General features: G+C 37.3%; 1 protein-coding gene across 1 annotated transcript in view; it reads left to right on the top strand.

Annotated features, from left to right (window-relative positions):
• Positions 1-536: 536 nt before the first annotated feature.
• LOC111509054 (solute carrier family 7 member 14) overlaps positions 537-11,616 on the top strand; it is a 206,292-nt gene continuing 195,212 nt past the window's right edge. Inside the window, exon 1 of the mRNA XM_074174980.1 lies at positions 537-725. The gene's annotated coding sequence lies outside the window, so the exon portion shown is untranslated. The remainder of the gene's footprint in view (positions 726-11,616) is intronic.

Raw genomic sequence — 11,616 nt, 5'->3', positions numbered from 1 at the left:
GCAACTCAACAGATCCGAACATTTCATCAATTAGTGAATCGATTCTGACCGAATTCAAAAATTTTCATTGACATATTTGTGTAAACACTCCTGGCCACTCTACACTTCCGTCCATTTTCCATCGCGTCCAATCCGTTCTATCTTTAAACTCAAAAAGAAAAATAGGAATTCATATTATCAGCTTATAAGATCTAACCGCTTTCCTCAAATAGTGAATAGACCCAATTCAGAGTATTTTTCTACTATTTAGACACAAGGTTTTGACTAATATACTCGTGTGACCACTCTCCACACCCCTATTCTACCCCATTCCAACTTCAAACCAAAAAAAAATACGAAACAAATACTTACACCCTAAGCTCAACCAGTGAATGGTGAGCAACAAGCAGCAACGTTTCGCGACTCTTCGACCGTCCGCCTTCGATTCGACCGATCCATATTTTCGAAGGTCTAAGGGCGTACGCGGCGGCACAGCAATGTCGGCGTGGTCGATAACGGAGGCCCGCAAAACACCCGACTTTCAGTGACGAGACGAAAGCTCTGCGACGAGCTTCACATCGAAAGCTCCACGACGGGCTTCACACCGAAAGGCGGCATCCATTAGGGCCGTGCGTTGTTTTGTTCCTCGGTGAGAATGTGCCAATGCAGACGTGAACGCGACTCGATGCTGGATTCGCTCAAGTGAAGTTCTTTGTGTGACGAGGAAGATTTCTGCAGTCTGAAAGGTAAGTCGTTTTTGGGGTTCCGTCTATTTTTTTTAGATGAAATGTACCGTTCGATGGTGAAAAAAGTTGAAAGCTCTTTAGATTTCTGTAAAAAAGTTTCTTTTATTACTGAGATTTTTTGACCTACTCATTCATCACGATTTATGATGAAAAAATAGAAAGTAACACAAATTATGAAATTATAAAACAACAACAAAAATTATTTGGTTCTTCGGGGCGACTTGTTTGATTACAGTAGCGCATTTGCTTTTTCAGCTGCAGGAAAACCAGGAAAAACCGACAGCACCACATCATCTAAAGATTTTGATCTGTCAATGTTATCTCTTTCATAGAATAAAATGTTGGGTGTCTCCAGAGGCTCCAATTGAATCAAGATATTGCTAGAATATTTAGTGATACGACTATCCTCAAACTTAACCCAGTCCGTTTCATCTTTGACCAATGCGTAATAATGACCAGATTCAACATCAGAACCACAGTGAACGATAACTGCATGTAGATTATAATAGTGGTTGAAGTTTTCATCTATTTCGAACCTTCGTAAGAGTTTAGTGCTTCCGTCAGAGGTTGAGTCATGTTTGAAGATCATAAGTGTTATTATTAGATTGATTGGTGGCTCAGCCACCAATCAGTTAGTCAGTTAGTTTTGGCGTATATTTGGCAATACAGTTGATCGTCACAATTCATTTTTGACATTTATGTCAGTATAATTATTCATAATTGATTTTGAAAAATGTCTATATAGTAGCAGGGGAGCCCACAATGCAAAATGGGGATTAACTCGAGCGTCATTGAGACATATTAAGTTGCAAAGCTTAGATGATAAGGAGAAAAAAATGTTATATAATATCTTTCATCGGCTATAGATTTTTGAATATGTATAAAAATACTGTTGCATGGACATACTCGAGCGCGTCAGATATTGATAGCATCAATTTCCTACGTATTTTTAATAATGTTAAAAGTGAAAAGAAAAAAAATGTAATCGAGCGCGTCAGTTTTTCTAAGGGGGTGTAAAGTGCAACAAAAAAAAAGATCTCATTCAATAATTTGACGATTTCGATCTGACGCAAACACGCGGCCATTATTATAATGTGCAAAAAAAATCGCCATTTTCAATTTTTTTTTCATTTTTTTCAATTCATTGAACTTAATTAATTGAAAAGCTCAGGAAAGAGCATGCAAATGAGAAAAGAGAAATGAAACTTTCTGTTTTTTACTACTTTTATTTGCTACTAACGTTAATGCAGTTTCGTCTTATGAGGATATTTTCAAACTTATATATTGTATAAGTTTGAAAATGTACTTATAGGACGAAACTGCAGTAACGTTAGTTACAAATAAAAGTGGTAAAAATACATAGAAATTTTAATGTCTCTTTTCTTGATTATGATTTCCTACCACGTAGTAACCGCTACATCTATCAATTAATTGATTAATTAATCATCATCTTCATCTTCATCACGAACGAGTCTCTGTAATCAGCTATGATGGCGTCATGGCAACAGAATTCAGAGTAGGGACGGAGTGAGAGAGTAATAGATAGAGAAAAAGTGAATAGAGAATAGAGGAATAGAAACTCGGAGAGGGAAATATAAGTATCACACAGCTGCACGCATTAAACTTTATCGACGAATTTTTGTTATTTCGCCTTGCGGAAATCGCCGGATTATATATTTTTCGTTGTCCTTGAATTATTTCCTTCAAAAAAAAATTGCTACGCTCGAGAATGTCGAAATGACGTTATTTTTTTACAACTTTGCTGCCCTCCCCTTTCTTCAAACGTCACTTTCAAATTGTCAGATTACTGGAATATACACTTTTCATCAGGTAGTCAACTCACCTTATCTTAATCTGACGCGCTCGAGAATTTCTGATGATCAATTTTTTTTTACTAATCTGATCCTTCAACCCTCACAGGCGGCCTTATATATGGGGCTTTAGTAAATCCCGAAGTCCCCGCTTGGGCTCTCCTATTATAGCTTTCATCAACGACTAAACAAACCAAACGAAATAATCATGAAAGAACATTTTTTTCTGAGCTTTCAATATAATTTAAATTTTTCAACATATTCAGTAGTTGATTAATGAATTGAAAATTACATTATTCACAGTTTCCCTACGAAATTTTTTTCTGAAGAATGGCCCCAGACTTCAGGGTTTTTTTATTCTTCGAATTGTGAAAAATCTTCAACTTACAAAAATATATTTGGGAAAAATGCTATAAAGAGTTTGTGGCCCACAGATTTTTATTGAATCAACTATCCACCAAGTACCTAATTTTTTTATTATATTGTAATCATGTTTATGTTGTTGATACATTGCAGTAGATTGGAAAGCTTGTGCCAAAGTATTAAATTTTTTTGAAGGACAAAACACAGGTACCACAGGAAAATCCTTAAGGCGCTCTGGAAGCGGTGCCTTTGCGAAAGTAGCGATTCACATTGGTTTTGAATCGCAGGAGATTAAATTCATTTGGAAAAACGTTCACAGGAAGTTTATTCCACATAAACGCAGTTTTCCAAATATAGGACTTTTCAAACAGTAAAATTCGAGGTGTACTGAGTTTAACCTCAAAAAGATGAGCAGCCACAATCCGTCGCGTACTTATGTACCGCTCTTGGTGGAATCGAATGTGCCAAGTCACTTGAACACATTCCGTGGAAGTATCTATAAAAAGATAAAAATCTCCAACCTTTTTTCGATATCCCAGACTATCAAGGTTGTAAGTGATGTTCTTGTCTCCAGTCAGGCGGATGGCTCTTTTCTGGATGGAATCCAGCAGCTCCAGGGTATGCTCAGGACGATACTCCAGGATGAGGACGAAACTCCAAAAAAGGTCTGATCTAAGCTTTATGAAGCATCGAAATTTGCTGAGGTGTGTACAGTTTTCTGGTTCGGAACAGTTTTCCAAGCTTTTGAGGAGCAGCCTTTGCAATCCCAGCGACATGATTGTGCCAAGGGATATTGGTGTCCATTTTAACACCCAGCAAACTTATCGAAGCAGAAAGCGGAATTGTCTGTCCTGATATTATAATATCCGGTTCAACGACATTTATTTTCTTGGAGGAAACCGATGCCTGGGTTTCCATGGCATTGAATTGAACCTGGTTACTTCCATCTCAATTCGAAATCACCTCAAGATCACCATTAAGATATGCAACCTCCTGATGTCGGTGAAGGTGTGCAACCGATGTCCTGCAATGCAAATAGAATGACCAGACAAATGGTGCTGTCATCAGCAAAGCAATATGTTGGATTCTTGGTTTTTTTTTCCAATAAGTCGTTGATATAGAATAGAAGGAGGGTTGGAGACAATAATAATTTATGAAATCCTTCATGATCACAAGTTGATATAGTGTAACGTTTTTTTTGTTCAGAATATAACGCGAACTATTTCATAAAATTACCTGTATACATATCATATTCGATCACGATCAAATCATTTCGTACTGTCCTAGTGATGCTCTTTACTGATGGCACACGACTTCACTCTTCCGAATCCCAAACTCCATTTCTGCCCTCTGAAAATATTTTTGAATATTGTGGATAGTTACCAAGGTGATGTGATATGATACGCGGCTTTGCCTCTCTCTGCCTCAGCAAATTGCGTTTATGCATTATTTCTTAATTGGATTTGTTATGCTGTATGGCTATTGCTTTTTCATCGCTTTGTAGATCATTTAATAGTAGGTTTTATACCTATTTGGAATAGAAACCTTCCTTCACTGGGGATTTCTTCTGGAGAGTCCTAACTCATCCACCTGAGAAAAGCTTCCGACTTCGGAATTTGTTATATAATGAATTAGATTGACTCCAGTATCCGAATCACCTTCGTCAACCGAATCCGAAGTATTGGTACTAATTGACAGAATCATATTTCTACAGTTCCTGAGAACTCCTCTACTCTATATTCATGTAACAGTGGAACATTTTTTTTATAAGAGCACTGCTACAAGTTGTCGTCATCTCTTTAGGACATTACCAAGAACTCCTAGCACCATCATACATCGAGGGAAATTAAGGCCAGATTTTCGATATTTCCTGATTCATTATTTCTTTATTTGATTACCGATTATTAGATGATATTATTATTTTCTCCTCCGTAACTGATAATGAAAAATTATTGGCACTGATATATTTATCACGTGCAATTCATTTCAAATAATTACTTTGAAGAATCAATCTTATTTTTTTTACAGCGAGTCATTATAAGACTCACACTTGTTACGCTGAACATAGTACTATGAACAGGCGAGTTATATAATATAAATGTTGATCATATCTAACTTAGATTCTCCTGAACATTTGATTATTTGAATGTTCGAATTATTAAATGATGTTTTATTTTAATGTTGTTTTCGTTTTTCAACAGAGATAGTGAAATATTTTATGTAGTCACTGGATAGTTTTTTTGTCAGGTCATATAATATGAATTTTGTTTTCCGTGGTTGGCAAAATTCCAAAATACTACTGTTTTAAATCCGGTGGCGCCCGATTCAACATCAATTTTTTTAGTTTCCTCCTACTCACGACCCAAAGAAGCTTCCTGACTAAGAGCTCCGTACAAGTGTACCTTTTGATAAAAAACAAGGTTACAATAGGATACGTCGACATTATACATACATGAAAATCTTTACAAAACGTGAGATACAACAACAATCCATTCAGTCGAGAAATCAGAGAGTTTTTGATGACGCAGAAACTCATGAAAACCCATTAGTTAGGGAAGCTATGGATTGTACTGTAGACGACCCCTCCCGTTGTAGAAGGCCCCGACACTCTGTCGAATGAAGCCCCTATATCTTCCGTTGAAAGATGAACAACGTTTTCATACAACTCACCCCAGCCAGGCAGGGGTACACCGTGAAGGGCGGTACTGATGTCTGAGGACATTCATGCCGCCATACCATAACACCCACCTCAGTCATGACCCGTTTGTCCTTCTGGCAAACATCAGTTCAAAGGGTAAGGGAGCCAGGCTCCAACCTGAATGAAATCAAGATGAATTTCGGAGCTACAACAAATAAATACATGAAAGTGTCACACAGACACAAGGAAAAAGAGGAAAAAATAAAGTATATTGAATATTTATAAAATACACTCTCATCGACTTAGATATTCAGCGACATTGTAAAAAGAACCGTTGATTGGGAATTTTTTCAGGGTTTGTTTGAAATTCATTTCTTTATTTTCCCTTTATTTATGTAGGTAATCGGGAAGATTATCAGAAAGCTTTGCTCCTACGTAGGATGGACTGTTCTCATATAAATTAGTTGAATGTTTTTCCAACCTAATGGAGTTAACATTTCTTATTGGATATGTATGAAAATCTGAATTGCGGGGATGATTTGGAACTATTCGTTTGCGTAACTTGGCTCTGTGTGGATTTGAAACTCGAATGACACCTCAATCATAATTATTATCTGTGAAGACAAACTAAAAAATTTGCGGAATCGCACTTCTGAACTAGGCCAATACCATAAGAAAACGATGTGTGGGAATTGGAATCCATGGAACAATGGAAAAATTTACTCACGTGTCAAAAATGTTTCATCGTGATAATATACGTACTTGATATCTTTATATTATAAAAATGAATCCAGCATTTGACAGACTCCCCCAAAAGTAACCCCTGAACGAAAAGTTCAGTGCAATTCGAATTTAAACTACACCACTCTTCAACCCCCATCGAATTTCGAAACGCCAATAGGTACGAGACATTCGTTCAATTCATGAATGAGATCGATTTTACCTGAAAAAGCCCAGTATGAAAGAACTCTATCAAAGGCAGACGGCGTAGCTGCTATTTTATATTCCCACGTGTAATTCCATATTTCCTTTGACTGACATTTTGATGAAAGAGTCCATTCTCTATTGGAATTCAATCAACTTTCTGCGTGCAGTAACCGTTAAAATCAAACTGTCGCCCTCACAAGAGATCGGTTCTTTATTGGCTCCGACGATTTCTGCCACGCAGGCAATTTTCATTGAAAAAAATTTCCATAGCTCTACGAGACAGCAAATAAAAAATGTTTGTTAACATTGTTTGTGACGCGTGGAAGAATTACACATGTAATTTTATGCAGAATATCGAGTATAATTTTGGTGCTGTCACTGACATTTCATATCTCTTTGAACAGGGCAGGAATAGAAATGAATTAACAAATGGGTGGACATAAGTCAAAATCAATTCAAATTCATTTAGTGATATGGACGGAAGATTATAGACGGTTGTCGGTCGGGTTGACGTAGCTGTAGGTGGTTTGCTCTACTAACTCAATCGACCACTGTGTGATCCGGTGGTTCAAGTCGCGAGACTGAATTTTCACTTCCTATCCTCCAACCCTATCTACGAATTGCACGTTGAAAGGTAGGACCTCGTTAGTCCTTAGCGCGCACAAGTTTCGACTTTTGACAGTTGTCGTTTGTAGGGGGACGACACATATATATATATATATATATATGTGTGTGAAACCTCTCAAAAAGAACCCAGATATCGAGCTCTACCTTCTCAACTCTACGAGAGACCCGTTCCGTTTTTTTTTTTAATATTCCTCCTTCATCTTCTCTCATTACCTATCTTCACGTTACTAGTGAACCAAAGATGGCTTATGCTAGGAGGATCACTTGCCAATACCGGTTACATGGAATTCATAGATGTCACATTTTATCGTGTCATGAGTATAACGAAATGACAGTAACGAATATATCGTTACAGTGTACGGTGAGTAACAAAAATATGGAACCGTCGCAATGATAATTTTTAGATTTTTCTTCAATTTGATGCCCCAAATTATTTTTATTTATAAATTTCGATTATTATATTCAATATCTCATATGAAAAACCATTTTCAATAACAGCTTACCCGATATTTTCCTGAGACATTTTCAAATTCCCTTAGAGAAGAAGATGACGTCTTAATTCGATTCGATCTAACAGTGCTTCCATCGGTATTTCATCACCTGAAAAATATTATTCAATGATGAAGCCCTCGCATCTCAAATCAATAATTGGAATAACTACAATTCAGTATCCAGTATCCAGTATCCAACTCATTTGCTCAACATATGAGCAAATGAGTTTTTCTGTTTATGAAAAAGTTATTATTCTCAATAAATATGACACTCTCGCTCAGCAAAATTATTCGTATATCGTTGATACTCTGGTGGAATTTCAAAATCGTCGTTGTATTTATTCAAGAATAAAAAAAATTCAAGCTGTGAAATCATCAGAACCATCTTCTGGACGAGTAACTATGCCTGTTGATGAAAACAACCAACTTGCAGTAGAAGAACAGTACAAATTGAGGATTATCTGCTTATTTAGATATATGGTATAGAATTGTGGTCAATTTTTCGTTCAAACAATATGAACCAACAAAAATCAATACCAATTACATTTTTTGCACTTGCAAAATGGCTTCCGGTCTAGAGCAAGATCACTCTGAACTCTCTCATCAGTTTCCATGAGTGGTTCATACTCGTTTTTCATGAAAGCTCTGCACAAATCTGAAAAAGACCCGTACTAAATACGTTGGATAGACACTTTCGTGGTTGGATTCTACACCATACATAGCAAAACCTGATGAAATATACTCGTTAACTTTCTAGTTCAGAAGTTTGCGGTATATTTTCATCGAATCACACATGCTGCCCATCTTCCAGTCTCTTATTTGTAAAACATCGATAATATCGATGAAAGTCTAATCCTATTCGGAAGTTCTACTTTTGGACTCACTTTCGACGGCCAACTGACAATTCTAAACAAATTTGACATCTATTTGTGAAAGAGTTCTCTTTCATTCTCGTAATCATATACTCAATGAAGGCGAGTTCTTAAAGTCAACAGGTTAAATCTGATCGATTGCTTCAGCCAACAGAAATGCGCTATAATATCGAATGAGGCAATAGAGGAATTCAGCGGATCCATCAGTAGACACCACGATAATTTGAGAATTCGCCGTGTGCTTCAGATTATTCACTGTATCCAAGGGTGATGCAAGTTGACTTGCAATCAAACTGAGAACGTTTCTTCACAGGAAAATGTACCATTACTCCACATTCAAACAATCTCGATGTCCTAGATCTGATGTAGTAGGTACACTACAACAATTCTTCGGGACTTTTTTTTCTAAAGTTCCACTTGCCGAATGGCTAATCAAATGCGCGTAGATTGGACAGATTCTGCCAAAATATCCAATTTTTCAAGGAAAAACACAAACACTACAGGAAAATCTTCAAGGAGCTCTTAGAGTGGTACCTGTGCTGAAGTAGCGATTCACGGTGAATGATTTGAATTGCTGCAGATGAAATTCATTTGTAAAAACGTTCCCAGGAAGTTTATTGCACGTGAACGCAATTCTCCAAATGAAAGAGTTATTAAACAGTGAAGTTCGAGATGTACTAAGTTGAACATCGAAACCATGAGCAGCCGCAGCCACAGTGCGTCCCATATTCCTAATATGTACCGCTCTTGGAGGAATCAAGTGTGCCAAGTCACTTGAACACCCCCCGTGAGAGTATCTATGAGAGAGGAAAATAAATCTCCAACCTCTCTTCGATGTTCCAGACTATCAAGGTTGCGAATGATGTTCGTGTCTCCAATCAGGCGTATGGTTCTTTTTTGGATGGGATCCAGCATCTTCGAGTATGCTTAGGGGCGGAGCTCCATATATATATGAACAATACTCTAAAGATCTGAGCTTTATAAAGCATCAAAGGTTGCTGGGGTTTGTACAGTTTCCTAGTTCGGAACAGTGTTCCAAGCTCTTGAGATGCAGCCTCTGCAATTCCAGCGGCATGATTGTGCCATGACATATTGATGTCCAGTTCAACCCCCAATAAACTTATCGAAGCAGAAAGCGGAAAAGTTTGTCTATCCGGTTCGGAGACATTTGTCTTTTTAAAGAAAACCGATGCCTGGGTTTCTGTGGTATTGAATTGAACCTGGTTAGTTTCACCCCAGTACGAAATCTCTTCTAGATCCTCATTAAGATATGCAACATCCTGCTGCCGGTGAAGATGTGCATTCGCAGCCGATGTCCTGAAATCCAAATGAAATATCGGGAAAAGTGTGCTGTCGTTAGTTAAGCAATATTTTGGAATTTTGTTTTATTCCGTCGTTAATATAAAACAAGCGTTGTTATCATCATGAACCGATTCCTGCTCAGTGGGAGCATTTCTTTTTTTTTTCCTTGATATACATATCTGATAAATATATTTTACCGGTTTTGTTCATGTGTCTCATCGACCCACTACCTGATCTGGTTCAGTACCAAAAATGTTGGTATCTCACAGCTGGTTCAAAGTCTGTTTATGATGATCCTCGTCTGACACATTCATCAGAGTTTTCATTGCCAGTTATTCTTGAGAATACATTTGATGTCAAGATTATCTTTTGGATATTTCCTCTAATGGAATACAAAACCAAATTTTCAATGAGAAGTAATCGCAAAGTAATCGAAATTAGCAATTTTCGGGAAAGAAAGGTTGTGGCTTTCTACTACCCCTTCTTTGTTAAAAAAATATCATTATTATAAAGTACAAAATCTGTAAAGCATATATTTCAAGTTTGAAGACGCTGCGTTGTTTAGTATTTGTTTGGCAGGTATCAAAAGTGAACGGTGAATTTGTGAAAATGGAGAAAATTGCTCATCGCTATGTGGTACAATACTTTCATTTGAAAGGCCTCAGCCCAACCAACAATAAAACTAAACTGAATTCTACTCTGGGTGAGTCTGCTTCTCTATTTACAATAGTGAAATATTGGGTAGCAGAGTTTTAACGAGGCCAAAGGTGCTACCAAGACGAGCATCGCAGTGGTCGACCAAATGAAGTGACGACTCCAGGAACCGTAAAGAAAATCCATGAAGCGGTACTGAATGATAGTCGACTGGAAGTGCGCGAGCTCACAGACTGAGCAGGCATTCTAAAAAGTGCGGTACATCAAATATCATCCGAAAATTTGGACATGACAGAGCTGTGTGCAAGATGGTGTACCGCGACCACTTACACTCGAGCAAAAACAGTGTCAATTGAGTGTTCAGCGAAGTTTCACAGCAAAAAAGCAGAATTCTTGTGTCGTTTCATACCCATGGATGAAATATAGGTCCACCACTTCACATTCAAGATGTAACGTGATAAGTATTACAGATTGACCAGGCTAGTGCAGTGGAGATTGATGTGGTGTTCCTTGGGCTGACTTGCCAGTTTCAAATTATGTTAGGTTTCAAGCAAGGTTCTTGAAATTAAATTTTGGCTGGACACCAGAGTGATAAATAAATTCAACTGAATAGACACTGATGTACTTGTTAGGGTAGCTGATGTAATGGTTGATTGCACTCTGATTGTGTATAGTTTGTCGTGGTGGGTATATCAGAGTTCAATACATTCACTATACTCATCCTTGTACTCCTGAGAGACGACTAAATATGAATTCGAAGATCAGTAGATCGGTTGGGGATCACAGTAGGGCTACTATGTTCACTCTTGTACTTCTGGGGGACTATCAGGCATAGACTTGAAGGTCAGCAGCTCAGGTATATATATATATATATATATATATATATATATATATTTATTTAACACCTCGACACGTGTTTCGATCACCATGTGATCATCTTCAAGAGGAAGATAAAACTGGAAACTTCGCGAAACTAACGCTATTCATGCTATACAAATATATCATACAGATAAACCATACAGGTATACCACCCTAAATTAATTTTACAATTAGCCTTATCTATTATTTTACAGTATATCCTAATGTAATGTTTAAATGTATATATGGTGCATCGTCTTTTGGCTTTCCCTCTAACACATGATAGGTTCACAAAAGAAAAACGTACAATACAGGAAATAGCAGCCACTATCGGTTTTTCGAAGGGTA

Source organism: Leptinotarsa decemlineata, unplaced genomic scaffold (genome assembly GCF_025532065.1).
Source record: "Leptinotarsa decemlineata unplaced genomic scaffold, Ldec_3_MD MMD2_tig00000882_RagTag_RagTag, whole genome shotgun sequence".
Taxonomy (NCBI): Eukaryota; Metazoa; Arthropoda; class Insecta; order Coleoptera; family Chrysomelidae; genus Leptinotarsa; species Leptinotarsa decemlineata.
Note: the sequence above shows the minus strand (reverse complement) of the source record. Positions and strands in the feature narration are given on the sequence as shown.